An 18,118-nucleotide genomic window follows, 5' to 3' on the forward strand; every position below is an offset into this window, starting at 1 on the left:
TGAAAGCTTAAATACAGTAAAATCCCTATTTTCCGGAATTCAAGCAACCCTAGAACTATATAAAACTACAGCACCAAAAACAGGACCAAAACCGGCAAAAATATTGTAGATAATGAATAAGTAAAAAAATAGCAGCTCCCTGTGGTCAGTTTGCAAAACATAATCCCAAGCAACCAGCAAATTCACTTACCCAGCATCTACCAATCCCCATAGCATTCCAGATCATCACCATTAACCACTGATAAATGTAAACATATCATAGATGGACAGGCAATTAGCTATGCTTCAAACCAACAATCTCAGATCAGGGCTGCATAGAATGGCAAAGTCTAATTCAGCCTTGGATAGAAGCCAAAAATGGGATCGAACCTGAGGCAAAGGTGTGCAGTTTGACTGAGCAAGTTAATGCCGGAGATGTCAACATTCGGTAGGGCAGCACGGTTGGCGTAGCGGTGAGTGCAATGCCTTTACAGTGCCAGCGATTGAGACCAGACCTGGGTTAGAATCCCACGCTGTCTGTAAGGAGTTTGTGTGTTCTCCTCGTGTCTGTGTGGGTTTTCACTGGGGGCTCGGATTTCCTCCCATCCTTCAAAAACATGTAGACGTGGTATAATTTGGGTGGTGTGGACTTGTAGGGTCGAATTGGCCTCTTCCCGTGCCGTGTGTCTAATTTAAAACAAAATAGAATTATTTCCTGGCTAGGAAATTGTTTTAATCACTGGATTGTTTTAAGTCACTGGATCACGTGACCATCATACATTTTAACCTTTTGAATATGAGCTATGCATTATCGATCCCCACTACTATGGTGTTCTGTGCATATTATTTCCAAATGAATGTTGAGTTTTACAAACCAAAGAATAAAATGGAGCTAACTTTGTAAGTTCAATTTTTGTACCGCATATTACTTTAGTCAGTGGTTTTCAACCCTTTTTAAAAAAAATGACATACTACCTTAAGTAATCCCTTACTAACCACAGAGCACCTGTGGTATCCCAACATGTTATGTGAGTGGGGAAAAAAGTTTGAGGACCACTGTTTTAGACAATGCTGTCTTTTGTTGTAACTATTTTGCTCTCTCTCAGTATTTACTTAAGTGCTTGGTTACTTCTTCATTATTAAAGCTCTGATGTCTCAAGGTAATAATGAAAGCAATTAAATAGTTTAGCCAAACATATTTAGCATTGGAATAATAAATTATTAAATTTGTTTCAGAACTATATTTTACAAGGACAGTATTTTAAGACGAATCGATTCAAATTGAGGTTTACTTTCAAAAGTAAGCATTACATTTCCCATTAATTCTAATCAGCATTAAATCATTTGACATTAAAGATTTATGGTGATCATTGCCTCAAATTTACCAGTAATTTAAACATCAATTAAGAAAATATGATTTACAGCTTTTGAGACTGATATTGGATTGTATCTTTAATAGTCAAGAATCTAGACTCTAGATAGAACACATTTTCTACTCACAGCAAATCCATATTGAATGATAATTTAACTATATTGAAAACAAATTATTTCCAATGCATTTTCTAGCTTTCACATATTTCACTGGACAGCAACAATTTTGCTTCCTGAACATTTTTGGGTGCATTTTATGGATTTTAGGCTGCCGATCAAGAAAATGATAACATTTTCCTCTCGTGTATTGTTTTGAGGATATAACCTATTTTTGTGACTTCCTGTCATATTTTAAGTCTACTAGTGTATAAACGTCCACAAATCAAGCTGGTTTGGTTAGTCCAAGCATGCCTGGGCATGCACTCAGCATAGGTGCTCTGCAAATGTCACACCAAAACCAGGGGTCATCTTATAAGCCAAGTATAAAATTGGAACCTTAACAGTGAAATTTCAGCACTTCTCAATGGGGTCCATCTGCCCAGTCTGACTGTCGTCGGCTCTGTTCAGACTTTAAGTGGCCTGTTAAAGGAGCCAACAGTGGTTTATTTTAAAAATATGTTAATAAAATTTAAACCTTTACTAGGTAATTTGCTTTTAGAATATTGTGAATTAGTATATTAAGTTTGTTTTTACAGTGAGTATAACTCACTGGAATTTCTGAGGGTCGTCTTATTATGCCAGCATATACGGTAACATTCATTGGAATAGTCATTCATTGGAGCGACTTCATCACCAACATCGAAGTACTCGAGCTGGCAGAGTCCGCAAGCATCGAATCCATGCTGCTGAAGACCCAACTGCGCTGGGTGGGTCACGTCTCCAGAATGGAGGACCATCGGCTTCCCAAGATCGTGTTATATGGCGAGCTCTCCACTGGCCACCGTGACAGAGGTGCACCAAAGAAGAGGTACAAGGACTGCTTAAAGAAATCTCTTGGTGCCTGCCCCATTGACCACCGCCAGTGGGCTGATCTCGCCTCCAACCGTGCATCTTGGCACTTCACAGTTCGGCGGGCAGCAACCTCCTTTGAAGAAGACCGCAGAGCCCACCTCACTGACAAAAGACAAAGGAGGAAAAACCCAACACCAACCCACCAATTTTCCCTTGCAACCGCTACAACCGTGCCTGCCTGTCCCGCATCGGACTTGTCAGTCACCAACGAGCCTGCAGCAGACGTGGACATACCCCTCCATAAATCTTCGTCCACGAAGCCAAGCCAAAGAAGAAGAAGAAATACGGTAAACATGCCATGAGCTTCCTCATGAATGAAAGATCAAAAATGTTGTTGCATCAGTCTCTGGGTCATAAATTCAGTATGGATTGAATGGCTTTACATTAGACTTTAACCAACCTCATTGTCTTATGTAACTTGATCTTATTCTTTTTGATGAACATGAATACAAAATGTTTTCAGATATTTACTTTGTCAAAGGTAATAACATAGAGTTTGTTGTTACATTAAAATATAAATCAATTGTTAAAATTAACCAGAAAAAAAAGCATGCTTCTCCAATTTATTTATCTAAATTTTGATTGGTGAATTAATATACCAATATCTGGCCAGGAACTACTTTGAGTTTCACCACATGGAGAGAATGTTTAGAAATTTCTTTGTTAGTGGCAGAAACTGGGAGAAGGATTCATGCTGACTCATTTTAATTCCGAGGCAACAAAATGAATAATGGAAAAAACTGCAGAAATAAATACGAGGTGGTGGAGCTAATGTTAGCATTTCAAAGAGGATCCTCTTATCAATATTTGAAACCACAACCATGAAGTATAATTTTGAAAGTCAAGGAGAGAATGCCAGCTCCGAATTCGACTAGAATTTAAAGCATTGGATGCAGGTCATCTTAATGATACCAAATGTGTGCAAGGTTAAGTGCTTGTAATGGATTCCTGTGAGACGTGGTATAATTTATACAGCTGAGGACAGCACGTGCCTGTATCCTGTCGGGTGACTATTATCTCCCAGCTCTTTGTAAAGACAAAAAACGCACACCTGAAAGATATGCAGAATATAGAAAGCATCATTGCAGCAAGACGTTTGCTCAAAGGATAAAATATATGTTTTAAAAAGCAACATCCAGGTTAGAATTGTTATTAAGCTGTCAATTTAATTGGAAATGTACTTCGCCCAAATTTAAAATGAGTAAAATCTTCCATGGTGAGAAATTTTTAAACTCTATTTAAAACTTTATTTGCCACGAGCCATTAGGAAATGATGAACAAGCAGGTTTTTCTTTCCATAGGGAGATTTATTGCTATTCACTTGACATATAAATGGATAAGAAATTATGTTATCAAAAAAAGCAGCATGTTGGCTTTTAGACCTATGATAGCTGATTAGAAATTTTCCTCTTAGAATTAAGATTGCAGGCCAGAGTATCTTAAATCTTGGACCTGATACAAATGACTTGAATGGACATGAGGAAGATACTGAGCAACTGTTGACATCTCCTTAACTTACCAACAAAAGGAAAAGAACAGTCCTGCATGAGGAAAAACATAATGCTAGAGTAACTCAGCAGGTGAAACAGCATACTTTTCATAGATCACAAGAAAAAGGAACAGGAGCAGGCCATTTGGCCCATCGAGTCTGCTCCATGAAACCTCCCTGAGCTAAACTGTTCTCGCATCTAGTTCCAAGTTCCGGCCTTGGCCCCATATCCCATGATACCCTGACTAATTAGATACCTATCAATTTCCCCTTTAACTTCCCCCAATGATCCTGTATGTGACAACAAATTCCACAAATCCACTACCCTCTGGCTAAAGGAATTTATCCTCATCTCTGATGTAAAGATAAAGTTACATAACCAATGTTTCAGACTTGACCCCTTCATCAAGGCATGAGCAAAATGTGGACAGGCACCTGAATAAAATGGTGGGGTGGGAGAGAGGCAGGTGAAGGAGCACAGGCCCTCAGCCAAGAGGTAATAAGTGGATAAGGAGGGGAGGGCACAACAGCAAACAATGGGAGGGGGGATGGCCCTGTGAATGGAGAGGGAAGGAAGTGGAGAGCTGGAAAAAAAGAGACAGAGGGATAGGAAAGAGAAGGAGAATGGTGAATGGCCTAGCAGAAATCAGAGAAATATTCCATGAGGAATGGAGTGAGAAGAGCTCAGTGACTATTAACCAAAACAGAGTCCCAATTTGATTAATGTTTATATACTTGAAACTCCTGAATTAAATGGGTGACTCATTTGCCACAGTACTGGAAATGTGTACATCTTTAGTTCATATATATGGCTGGCCTGCCTTCCCTCAGTGGCTCCACCCCCTGAAATCCCCTAATAAAGGCACCAAGCCAAGTCCCTCTCTCAGTACGAGTCCTGGGATTGGGCCACAACAGGAGCATGGTCCAAGTTTTATGATATTAAAAGCTTGTCATCCTGAAACTCCAGTCTCTTGTTATTATTGAAGTGTATCAGTATTAAAATAGAACACTAGCATGGAGTGGGAAATAGCGGAGATATTTCAATCACTTATTTTTACGTTCATGTTGTTTAATTCTGAGTTGGAATACTTACATTGGTTTATTAAAATGAAAAGGAATTATAATCCAAAGACTGCATGATAATCCTAAAATGCTTGAAATTCTACACCTTGCTTCACTGATTCTTTGGCTGATCTGTCATTATACATGAAAGCCAAACCCAGGCTCAAGATTCTTGTAACCATTGGAGCCCCTTGGACACAGCCACATGGTTTTCATTATTGATCCTTGGGCTGAGTGGCCCCATCCCCCCCTCGAAATAAATGCAACCACATGTTTCTGGAGTGTACCCTTCCCTGTACTAATCAGTCCACATAGATGGATGTACAATGACAATAAATCTGAAATCTAAGATGTTTTTGCTTCTGAAAGGTTAAATCGGCTCTATAAAATGTGCTAAATTTTAGAACCTTAATTTGGATATATTTTTTCAAGAATGTAATTCCATTCAACCAAGAGAATAGTCTTTTGAATATTTTATTTTTTTATGTCCTGAATTTTGTGAGGAAATGTTGACCAAAATTACAAATGCACAAATCTTGAAGTGCTCTAGTGAAACGAGAAAGTCTGCAGATGCCATGATTGCAGTAAAAACTCAAAAGAGGTGGCGGAACTCATGAGATCTCACAGCGTCCAGAGGAGGTAAAGTTATACAACCAACGTTTCGGGCCTTGAGCTTGAAGAAGGGCTCCTTTTCCTCCTGTGGATGCTCTGAGGACCTGCTGAAATCTTAAACTGTCTCAGCTCTCCTGCTATTGCTTTCCGAACTGTGGCCTGCTGCAATGTTGCGTTGATGCATGACCACTGATAGTAAGAGACCTACATTTTGTACTAGATTGTCTCCAGCTCAGATAGCATTCCTCATTTGGCATGCATGAATTAATTCAGATTTAAAAAGTACTTCCATGTTTTTAAATGCTTCCTGGGATTTTATGTTTGATTTTTCATTTTTAGAGATACAGCATGGCAACAGGCTCTTCCGGCCTGCGAGTCTGAGCCTCCCAAATACACCCAATTAACCCTGTATGTCTTTGAACGTGGTAGGAGTGTATGGGGAAAACACCCGCAGACACAGGGAGAAGATACAAACTCCTTACAGACGGCGCCAGATTGAACCCAGGTCGCTGGTGCAATAATAGCATTGCACTAACCACTACCACTAGTTTCATTTGAGCATTTTTCTCTGTATTATACATTTTGAATGTATAAAAAATTCAGGTGACTTCACACACTTAACCTTTCCCATCTTAGTCTGCAGTAGCCTGTTTCAGCAATATACTGGAATTTATTATTACAAATATGACTGGGAGAAAACTGAAAGTAAAATTAAAGCAGTTGCTGAAAGTCTGAAATGATAGTAGAAAAAACTGGAAACACTCATCAGGACAGGCAGCATCTGTGGAAAGAGAAAGCAGAGTTAATGTGTCAGGACAAACGCAGTTCATCAGACAAAGAATCTTTGACATGAAATGTTAACTTCATTTTGCTTTTGACTGATGCTGCCATACCTTACTAGCGTTTCCTATTTAAATCTAGTTTTTGTAAGTAAGACAGACGCTACTGTTCTACAGTAGCATCCAATCTTAGTCTGTTGAATTTTACAGTGACCCAAATTAATCAAATTGGACAGGATAGGAGTTGATTGACAGTTATATTGCTCTCAGGCAGGATAATTTAGATGAATGTTTTTAATGGATTTAACTGATCTTTTGTCATGAATTGAAAAAATCTATAAGGAAGAGATGGAAAAAAAAAGAGTGCTACAGATAACACTTCAAATATCTTGGATAACCTGGAGGAATCTTTTATAATTCCACATAAATTTTTCAATAAAAATAACTATTGATATGATGTTCGGAGAAAAAATGGTTTCATGAATAATTCTTTAGTTTAGATTGTATTTGTGATTTACAATTCATAAAAGAGTCAATAGATTTTAAGTTTGGATAGGTCTTTCCTGAACATTGTTAATCTCATTAACTCGTTCACTGTTGCTGCGCTACCTCTTCTCCGCAGTCTATATCCTCTGTGGACTACCCTGATAATGATGCCATCCATCATCATCCCAAGGCAGAGGTTGCGGTGGGAATTATGCCAAACTCTCTCCTGTACCTTGAATATGTTAACCCTTCAGAATGGTAGCTGTGACATTCCACCTTCCCAGAGACAAAACAATATTTTGAATTGCTCTAACGTCACTTTGAGAGTTTAAACAGTCCGCTATTCTTCTACAACCATTATAGTGACGTGTGATACATTAATGAGATCCTGTGATTAAATCAAATGAGGCGAGAGACAGGAAGCTAATAAAAGATTGCTTTTATCCACAGAAGTTGAAAAGTGTAGAGAAGGAAGTGATGCTTCAATTGTTCGGAGTTTATTTGGACTCTATATGGAGAATTCTGTTAGTCACTCCATCTAATATGGAAGTGCTAATTTGGTAGGGAGTACAGCATAGATTAACCCAGGTTTTAAAAGATTAAATTGCAAGGATAGATCAGATGAGGTTGCTATGTATGCCTTTGCATTTAGAAGAATGAAGGGTATTTGACTTGAAGTGTCAAAGATATAATGTAATGGGGTACACAGAGGGAAGTTTATTTCCTATTATTATACTCAGGATAAGGAGGCTACATTCTTTAATGGGATTAGTCATTCAACAGTGAAAATAGAAAAAAATAGTTTCTCAAAAACTAGCACAAACACGAAATTCAGAAAGGGGGATTTGACTGTAAAATGTGGGTATCAAGTGAACTGAAACTTTAATGGCTAAGAACAGGTTTTTTTTAATAGTTTAAGGATTATCCATCAAATTGATTTGAGGAACTAATCAGCCATAATATAAATGAAGGGAAGAACATGCTCAAGGGGCTGATTTACTAACTCATTTTCTGATGTGCATGTGAAACAAGGAAATTCTTGGAAAACATTAAACCAATTGTCACCAATTAAGAATATTTCATTTCAGCCAAAGCTTAATTCGCAGAAAACATTCATAGTACTGTGGGAGGTTAATTATATGTGTTAGACTAAGTGGTGGGATTTAATCTGTGCATATTCATGACACTATTTTACTTCAAAACTTCCAAACCTGTTTTACTCCAAAGCAAAATGCATTATTGTTAATAAGGATTTGCCCAATAAGCTATGTGTTGGGGAGAGATAAAAGGTTTGAGGAATTAATTTTGGGCATGTAATTTCCATTGGAATTCGTGACTGCAACATTTTGGTAATTATTGCACTAGTAAGATTGTATCACCTGGTGTTCTTATCCAAATAGTCATGCCCCATCACATTGGACAAAGTACATGCATCTAATCAGAACCCCTTGACTGTGCATCTTAAAAGCATCCTTAGATACTTGCAGGTTTTTTTGGAAATTGAGTTTGAGGTCTTATCTAAATGTTGGGAGACACAATTGTTCTGTCAATAGAGCTGGTGCCTCACGAGTTCAGTGATCGAGATTCAGTCCAAACATCAAGTGCAGCCTGTGTGGAGTTTGCACAATCTCAGGTTTCCTCCCACATCAAGAATGCATGCGGGCCAGTAGGAAACTTGGCCGCTATAAATTGTTGATCATCTGGGTAGGTTGCTGAGAATGCAGGGAGAGAATCAATTGGAAGTAGCATAGGAATTAGAATCAGAATCAATTCAGAATTTATTGTTATATGCCATGAAATTCATTGTCTTGCGGTTGCATTACAGTGCAATATTGCTGTAAAATTACTTTTAAAAATAAATAAATTATTGCAAAAGTAAGAGAAAATGAGGTAGTACTTGTGGTTCATTGTCCATACAAAATCTGATGGCAGAGGGGAATAAGATTTAAGATTAATTTATTGTCATATAATAAAACAGAAAATGTAAAAGCACATGACATTTCCTTCAGACTACCATAAGGCAGTCAAAGATTCACCATCAACAGAAATTGCCCGGTGCTCTTTACACAAGCTGTTCTTGTGTTGCTGGGTGTTCATCTTCAAGCTCCCGTTCCTCCTTTTCAGTGTGAAGACAGCTTGGCCTGGGTGGTGAGGATCCTTGAAGATAGAGGCACCACCTCTTGTAAATGTCCTTGAAGAATTAGTGCAAATCCACTAATGAGCTGAATAGCCTGTTTCCTTGCCTATCCAACTCTAGCTGCAAGCTTAGTACAGAGGTAGAGGCTGCAACATTTTTGGTCGATACTAGAGATAGTAGATGAGTACCAGGAAAAGAAGCCCAAAGCCACTGAAAAAGACTGTCTGCACCTTTGCAAAGTCACTATTTTTTGCACTAGGATTAGTTGTGAATATTTATTATCTATTTTTTAATTTATTGTCTCTCTTGTTAGTTCTATTTTCCCCTACAGCCGCTGCAACCGTGTCTGCCTGTCCCGCATCGGACTTGTCAGCCACAATCGAGCCTGCAGCTGACGTGGACTTTTACCCCCTCCATAAATCTTCGTCCGCGAAGCCAAGCCAAAGAAAAAAAGATCATTGTAGTTATTTTTTAGTTGTTTTTAATCACTGCTTTTTATTTACCAAGTACTTGTTTGGCTGCAGCAACTAAGAATTTTGGTGCATATGTATATAGCAATAAATTTATTTCCCTGAACAAATGAAGGCTTACTTACAGCAGGAGCGTGATGGGGTACAGGCTTTGTCAAGGATGGGCTAACATCCCAGAACCCTCAGGGAACAATGGCTAGAGATGACGATTTTAAAATAAATGGCTTCCCTTTCTTTTTAAAATATTTTTATGGAGTTTAACAAAAACGATTGACACAAGGTAATATTAAGGATAACAAATCAAATCTAAACTGCTTACCAATTAGAAATTAGAAACATAACCATAATTATGCAGAGCATTTACCATTCAGTACATCTAATTCTATAATTATAATAATTAAACAATTAAATCATAACATATTATGACCAAAATAATATTGAATATAACATTTATACCAATAGTACATATAAAATTCCATTATTCAGAATATGTTATACTTCACTAATGTAATCCTGTTGTTCTATGATATGATCCATAATCCATAGTTAAATCCCCTTTTTCTTATTAATCTTAATTAGTCGACTGCTCTGGCTGTGGAAGTGAAGGCCAGGTGGCCACGAACCATGGATAATCTATGGGAATCAGTGTCTGATACATACAGCACTCAGCAGCAAGATGGTGAGTCTCTCCAGCCATCAGTAGGAAAAATACTACCTCTTGGTTACTTAAATATTTGTGTCTGAGTCAGGTCACTCATCTGAGTGCTACTGGTACCATGTAACCCAGTACTACCTGTTGTGTGGTCGGGTGGTCGGTGACTAAACCACCAGGCTTGACTGGTGAGGAGGGTGGCTAAACAGCTGGCAGGATGAAAAACAAGACCTGTCAAAGGGCAGATGAACCCTCTCGTAGGGCCAATGGCCATCTTGCAAACACGTGCCATGAAAGGTGGAAAGGGCATTCCTTGCCTCGAAGCTTGGTCTGGCCATTCACTGCAACAGATCTTCCCCCAGCCGTCTTTGACCTCACCGTGCTGCTGGATCTGGGAGGGGATCTGGACCTGTTGAACCCCCTACTCACCTAAAATCCATTCACGCACACGCTGATCCTTTCTGAGGAGTGGGGTATCCTATCAAACCCCGCAAATTGACTGAAAGGAACCATCATTATCCTATGGGATGGACAGTCAGAAGAAGACGAGCCTTCAATCTACTGCCTCCAGAGCTGCCTTTGCTATTGTTCCATAGCTAGGCTTTTGCTTGAAATTGTCCTTCATAATGTTCTGCAACCTCCACCATAGTGTCGAAGGAATCTCCCACTCACTTTACTACAGCCACTTGGGGAAGCAATGTACAGAATTCATCTTCCTCTGCAGTTCCTTATTCACCATGTTGCAGTAATGCACATAATATACTATAGGAATTGTTTCACCTCATACACTGTAGCATGTCATTAAGAAAGCTCTTCCATAGAAATAGATGAAGTCCTCTCATAACGCATGAATAAATAACAGCTTGGCAAGTTATGGTGCCAAAATTTGACATTTTTTTTTGCTGTCAATTATTCTGGCATACTTTACTGGCTTCGGGTTCACTAGCCCTCTCTCCTCTAGGCATTTCACCTGCGTTGAGGCATCCTGTAGGGCATAGAATTCAACATATTGTGTCTGCATGTTCTGACATTGTGTAATAACTAAAAACAACTGAACAATTAAAATGCCACTGCATTCTACTAAAATATTAATATAGAGATGAAAAGTCATCTAAGAATAAATGTTTGAGTGTGTCAATTGGGATTTGCCCATGAAATTTATGACATATTTTCTTGCTAGGCATTTCTAAACAACAGCCCACAAGCCTACACAGATTATGACCCCAAGCTTTGCTTGTAAATCCCAGCAGTTTCATTTGGAATTGGAGGCATTAACCCATTTATATGCCAGCAAGCTCAGGGCATCTGTGCACGTGAAACCAAACTTTGAAAATCCCGAACTTGGTCAGTGCCACCCGTATCAATATGCTAGATTTCGTATCACCTTAAAAAAAAACTAGCAGCATTTGAGTAGGGCGATTCCAACTGGATCTGGCGCAAGATTTGTGACTTTGATAAATTTCGATGAGTTGGGGAAAGACAGACGAGGAGAAGGCAAACTGTGGCAAAATGGTGTTTTTTTTAACTGCTCTTAATAATTTTAAAGTGATTTTGTATTGAAATGCTCTATTTCATTTAATTGTTTTTAAATGTTTTTCATCCCACTTGAACTCAAAATTACAACTTATAAATGCAAAATTAACATAAAGATAAGGAAAAGTAAATTTATATTTTTTTTACTATTTTTTCTTCCTGATAAATATCCTGCTCCCCTATAGTCTTCCAGAGATCCATTTTTTTGGATAGTTTTTGCACAGTCATAGAGAATTCTGGTTCATCTGGACATGGACATGTAACCACAAGCTTTCTCTCTCTCATATGAACATCCATACATTTTCACACATGGAAAGAAACACAAAGTATATTTCTTTTTTTCATTTTTGAAATCATATGAGCAACATTGAATAATGTGTCTCTCCAGTACAGGGCAGAAATTTTGTTTGCAACATAATGTTAGTGATCTCCTTGATGCTTGAGAGGCCACAAACAATCAGCTGCAGGAAATTATTTCAGATTTTAGATTTATTGTTTGTCAGAGGACATACATGACATCACATACAACCCTGAGATTCCTGTTTCCTGTGGGTGAGGCAGAATTAGCACTTATTGATAGTGCAATAAAAAAAACTGGATATAATGTCCACATGTAAACAATTAAAGAAATGTAAACAAACTGACTGTGGACACAGGAAAAAAAATCAATCAAGTAAGAAAAACGAGTCCGTGATCAAGTTTATCGTTGAGAAGTCTGCTGGTGGTGGGGTACCAGGTGTTCCTGAGTCTTGTGGCACCTTTTTTTCTGATGGTAGCAAGAGAACAGAGCGTGTGCTGAGAGGTGTGAATCCTTCATGATTGCAGCTGCTCTCTGATAGCAGTGTTCCCTGTAGATGTTCTCAATAGTGGGAAAGATTTTGCCTGTGATGTCCTGGTCTGTGTCCACTGCCTTTTGCAGGGTTTTATGCTCAGAGGAATTGGTCCTCATAGCAGATGGCAATGCAGCCACTACACATCCGTAGAAATTTGCCAGGATTTCTGATGTCATACCTAACCTCCACAATCTCCTGAGGAAGTTGAGGTGCTGATGTACATGCTTGACAATGTGTTGGGTCCAGGAAAGATTCCCCAGGACAGTGACTCCAGAGAACTTAAAATCGCTCACCCTCTCAACCTCTGATCCCCCAATGACCACTGGATCGTACACATCTGGTTTTCCCTTCCTGAGGTCAACAATCAGCTCCTTCGTTTTGGTGACATTGAATGCAAGGTTGTGTTGGTGCACCATTCAGTTATGTTTTCAATCTCCCCCCTCCCCCCCACCCCACCAACCCACTGCCACTGTGTGCTCACTTATCATCCTTTTTTTTATACAACCACCGTGCCATCGTCAGTGAATTTGTAATTGATGTTGTTGTCGAACCCATCCATATAGTCATAAGATTAAAATGGGGGCTAAGAACATGAGGCATTATTTAAATGGTTAAAAGGTGATCTGGAGTTTATGGGATAAAGGGGACAACATGTATAAAACTAATGATTTATTGTTTACATTTGTGAAATATATATTTGCAGTTTATTATATTTTGTGATATTCTAGGGAATCCCACAGGGTCCAACAGCCATCAGCTCTGCACAGGCTTTGAACAGCCCCTTAAAGGAGCCGAAGACAGTTTTATTTAAAATCCCGCAACCGCGGGGTCTGCACCCAAGATGGCGCCACCTTTGATTGGCAGGAGTCACGAAGGGTTGCAGACTCAGGGGACCGACGGTCTGGTGCAGGGCACAAGAAAATGTGAAGACCATCCCCGTCTGAGAAGGAGAAGCAGAGGAGATGACCCAGAGGACGGCAATGACGGCGACTGACCAATGAGGGGGCTCTGTGGCTGAAAGACCCGTGCATGTGGTGGGCTGCTGGAGACTCAAGGCGAGGATCCTGCGGATGCTGTGGGCTGCTGGAGACTCGAGGCAAGGATCTCACGGAGGCTGTGGGTTGCTGGAGATTGCAGTCGGGAGGCTCATGCCGGGCTGTGGACTGCTGGAGACTGGTTCGAAACCGGCCGAAGGGGGCACGAGGTATTGGAACCAGGATGCAAAGGGGTGCCAAGGCGCTGAAGGGTTCCTGGCCATGTCGGAGGTTCCAACCTAGAGCTTGGGTTGCCAATGGTTTGTACTGTGTGGCTGTGGGGGCTGCAGAAGCGCTGGAGGCAAATCTACGGACACTTGGTTACTCTGGTGGGGGGGGGGGGGCTCTCTTCTGCTTCTCTTTCTCTGACTGTAAGAGGCACTTAAGGCAATTTCTGCCGATGGCGAACCTGCCTGCCTTACAGCAGGCAAGAGCGATTTCATGAAATATGACACTCTTTTATTGGAATGACAATAAATTGAATCTTGAATTGATCATTTAGTCTATATGATCAAATAACCTCTTAAAAACATGTTAGCTGACCAGATGCAATTCTGAGACTTTTTAAAAGATTAAATTATCCTTCAAAGTTGCAACATAAACACCTGAATATTCTTGGCAATCAGTCACAATTTGTAAAGGCAAACAATGGCTCTGTGCTTGTTTTTACCCTGTGCTCACATTTTATTATTTGCTGCATGTAACATCTATATCCCGCAAGTTTTTAGAATGGAAAGTTAGTCACTGTTAATCATTTTGGAATTTGTTTCAATCTGATGATCTCCCTGATTTGCAATAAAAATCTCAAATGAACCTCTAGATGTCACTAAAGATACATGACAGATGATTGGGTCCCTTACTATCACAGATGAATGTAAGTTAAGAGGCAGCTCCTAAAGTCAGGATTATTCAAGGAGAAAAGCCTGTTGTCTTTAACCTTCTTTAGTTTTCTATAATGCATAGAAGCAACACAAAATAATCCTTCAGTTTGTGAATCAATAGAGATGTTTTGCTTTGTAAGAATCATCAATAACTATGTACTTTTAAATACGTAATTTTAAATACAGCCCATATATACGATAAATGAATGTTTATATACGATAAATGAATGTTTATATACGATAAATGAATGTTAAGAATCAGTGGATTAAGCTTCATAATTATAACATTGAAAGAATCCATTCTATAATGCATTTGAAAGAAATAGATATGGTAGTGAAACCAGCATCAATTCAATTGCAAATACATGAGATTTAGGTCCTTAAATGTTATTTTTAAATTTTAAGTACAACTTACAGTGACCATTTAATATAATTGGGAAAATTTTCCTTGATAAATAAAATCCTGCTTTCCATAATTAATGCACAAATCATCCAGCAAGTTCAAAGAATGAAAAGATATTGCCAGATGCCAGAACATTATGGTTGATTTTGACCTCTTGATTATTTCTCTTCCATGACTGTTTATGTACCTGAGACCTGGACACCATCAGCATGCATCTCAAGGTGTCTCAAAGCAATCACCAACACCGTGTCTTCAAAGTCCTCCATGTTCACTGGAAGAATAAGGAAACCAATATCAAACTCCTCTCTCAGGCCATCCTCCCTAGCAGTAAGGTCCTCACTGCATTTAGTTAGCAACATTGAGGAGACCACATCATTCACTTGACTCCCAGAAAAGGCATATTAGAACAAGCTCCGTCATGGATTTTACCAGACACTATGAGAAAAAAGTCAAGGATACGTTCAAAGCCTTACTAAGGATTTCAGTATTTCTGCTGAATCCGGGGTATCTCTTGTCTGTATCATTCAAAGTGGAGAAAGAGAATTCAGGGTTACATTGAGGTGTTTCTTTGGGAACAAGCAAAAGCTTGATATAAGGAGTGTGCTATCCATTCCCCACACTTAAGCCCCTTTTCACAGTCACTTCAATATGGGAATATTGTGCCTTTAATGCGCCACACCTTCTGTGTAAAAGGTACGAACACAGAATGGGAGGGTCGTTGCAGTCCCACCTTTAAGCCGGCAACTGAGGCAGTCACAGCGCCGAATCGATATCTGTGTAAAAAGGGCGATTAATTTTGATAATACTGCTGCAATTTACATGAGAAAAAATAACTTTCACTGTCGGTCCCCATGGTGGTCCTGCTCCCCCGTCAGCCCATTACCAGTCTGCACCGATAGATGGCGGTGATGCTAGTGAGCCAAACAGCAATGATGGGATTACTCACCATTATCACCCAAATTTCAACTTTGCACACAAGACCCAGGGAATGTTTTTGAGCCATATTTTGGGGAAAAAGTGGGTCTTGTATGCTGTCAAATACGGTATGTTATATGTCACACTAGATGTCAATGCTGACACAGTTGTATTTCACGTCCTGCCTCTTTTGGTCCCAGAATACACCGGCTTGTTATGCAAAATGACACACTGGCCCAGCATTATGTTGGGTTCAGTGTAAACTAGCAAAGCCGGCTTAATTACCAGTCTTCTTTACGGCAGCATTGCGTGATTTCTGTGTAAAATGTCCTTGAGTAAGGCACCTCCAGTCCGCCTCTGCCAAAGAGTCTGCCACTTGCACATCAGTCATCATCAATAGCAGGAATGTGGAATGGAAGCAAGGTCTGCCTGACAAAGACAAGAATTCTTGCAAGAGAAAGAATCACTCTATGGTATGGAGGCGCCAATGCTCAGGACAAGAAAAATACACCAGAGGGTTGTGACATCACGGTCGCTAGTCTGCACTCCATCGAGGACATTTACAAGAGGCAGCCTCTATCCTCAAGGACCCCCACCACCCAGGCCAGCTCCTCAACCATCGGGAAAAAGGTACAGGAGCCTAAAGTCAAGTACTCAGTGGCACAAGGGCAGCTTTTTCCCTTCACAACATTTACTTTGACTATTTGCGCATTATTTTTCCATTTATTCTGTAAGGTGGTTTCTGCAAATGTTTGCGCTGTGATGCTTCTGTAACACAAAGAATTTCGTGACATAACAATAAATTCTGATTCTGAAATACATGTTGCTCTTAGTCAGATATCTTGCATATTAATTGCTTTACCACTAAGAGTCATATCAAAATTTTAATATGTCAAAATGAAGAGTATTTCTTGCCTTTAACACAATATTTCCTTTTTGGTGCAACTTGCTCCACAATGTACATTGGATTCCATTGGGAACCCAAAGGTGTCTGTGGCATTCCAAAACCTGCACTTCAGACATGAGCGTTGCATCAGTTCTCTGTCTGTTGAAGCAAGTCATGATCCCATCTGATCTCGGAAGTTAAGCAGATTCTGGCCAGCTTAGTACTCAAACCAGAGATTACTGTGCATCATTGATTTTTCCCAGGAGAGGAGATGCGTGTTTCCAGCTCACTGTGCTTGAGAATAATCTCTGATATTGCATTACCTAAAATGTCTTGGTCTGTTTGGCTAGACCAGTAGCTTTCAAATTGCCCTCTGCTTTATGAGCTCCTGATTAGTAAGGGATTGCTGAAGGTGGTATGCGAGTGGGAAGGGACCCAATTGTTACTGAAATAAGTTGCTTGAGGAAATTGGCCCATTTCCTTTGGAGTTATGAAACCATGCACATAACGAGTCAATTGGATACGATTAAAACTGTGCTTTTTAATTTTTTTCTTTCCAATCACATACAGCCTTAAGCAATCCCTTATTAATCACAGAGCCATTGTGACAATAGAGATTGCTTAGGGTGGAATGTGAGTTTAGGGGAGCAGTTTGAACATCACTGGTCTAGCACAAGCAAGATAGTCTACTCTAGGTATCACCTTCCTGTCTACTGCTCCATGCAAACACAATTCTTTCTCGTTCTCTACTATTCCTTTGATGAAGATCTTACAACTGCCTCTTTGGAACATATTTCAAAGTTTGCTGAATGCTTTTGCTTCACTTCAATTGCAAATTTTTAAAAAAATGAAAAGAACATCTCAGTTGGTTGCAAACATTTCTTTTAATCTTATAAGGATGTGTTCGTTAGTTGCTTGTCTTCCAGTGTTGGGCTTCATGATGCAGAAATATTGGCACAGTAGGCAACGTCAATTCCCGGTAAGAATTCTGAGCTCATATGTATAATGAGTGGGTTAACAAGAGATCTTTTATTGCTTAAAATGGAGTTGTAGGCATATAAATTGGGGAGATAAGCAAGACATACAGCCTTGATTAAAGAGGTCTATGAGGCCTTGAAACCTGCAAAGGGACATGGGATGAAAAGATGTATTTGATTTTGGACACGAGTAAGACTGTTTCAGCTGACAAGTCAACGTTGCCTATCACTAAGAATATTTGATTATATAAGTGGGAGTAATGTGTGAGCTCTTGGTCTTCTCCTTGGATTGGAATCATGATCGGTGCCCAGGACCTCTGAGACTCTCGAGGCCAGCTGAGGTAAACCAGAGCCCTTGACTAGCACAAGGGCTTGAGACTTGCTATTAATTGATTTTTTTTTCTGGATCTTAGGCTTAATGTTTTGTTAATCTTTCATATTACTAATTACACTTTAATAAAATAGCCTTGAAGTGTTCTTTCTCCCACATTGATCTGAATACTCGAAAACCTGCTAATTTTTTTTTCCCATTAAAACATGTTGGGTAATCAGAAGTTCACTTCATTATAAATGTATAACAGTACACCATTTACATTCTTTGCATCAAA

The sequence above is a fragment of the Narcine bancroftii genome, chromosome 13 (genome assembly GCF_036971445.1).
Source record: "Narcine bancroftii isolate sNarBan1 chromosome 13, sNarBan1.hap1, whole genome shotgun sequence".
Classification (NCBI taxonomy): domain Eukaryota; kingdom Metazoa; phylum Chordata; class Chondrichthyes; order Torpediniformes; family Narcinidae; genus Narcine; species Narcine bancroftii.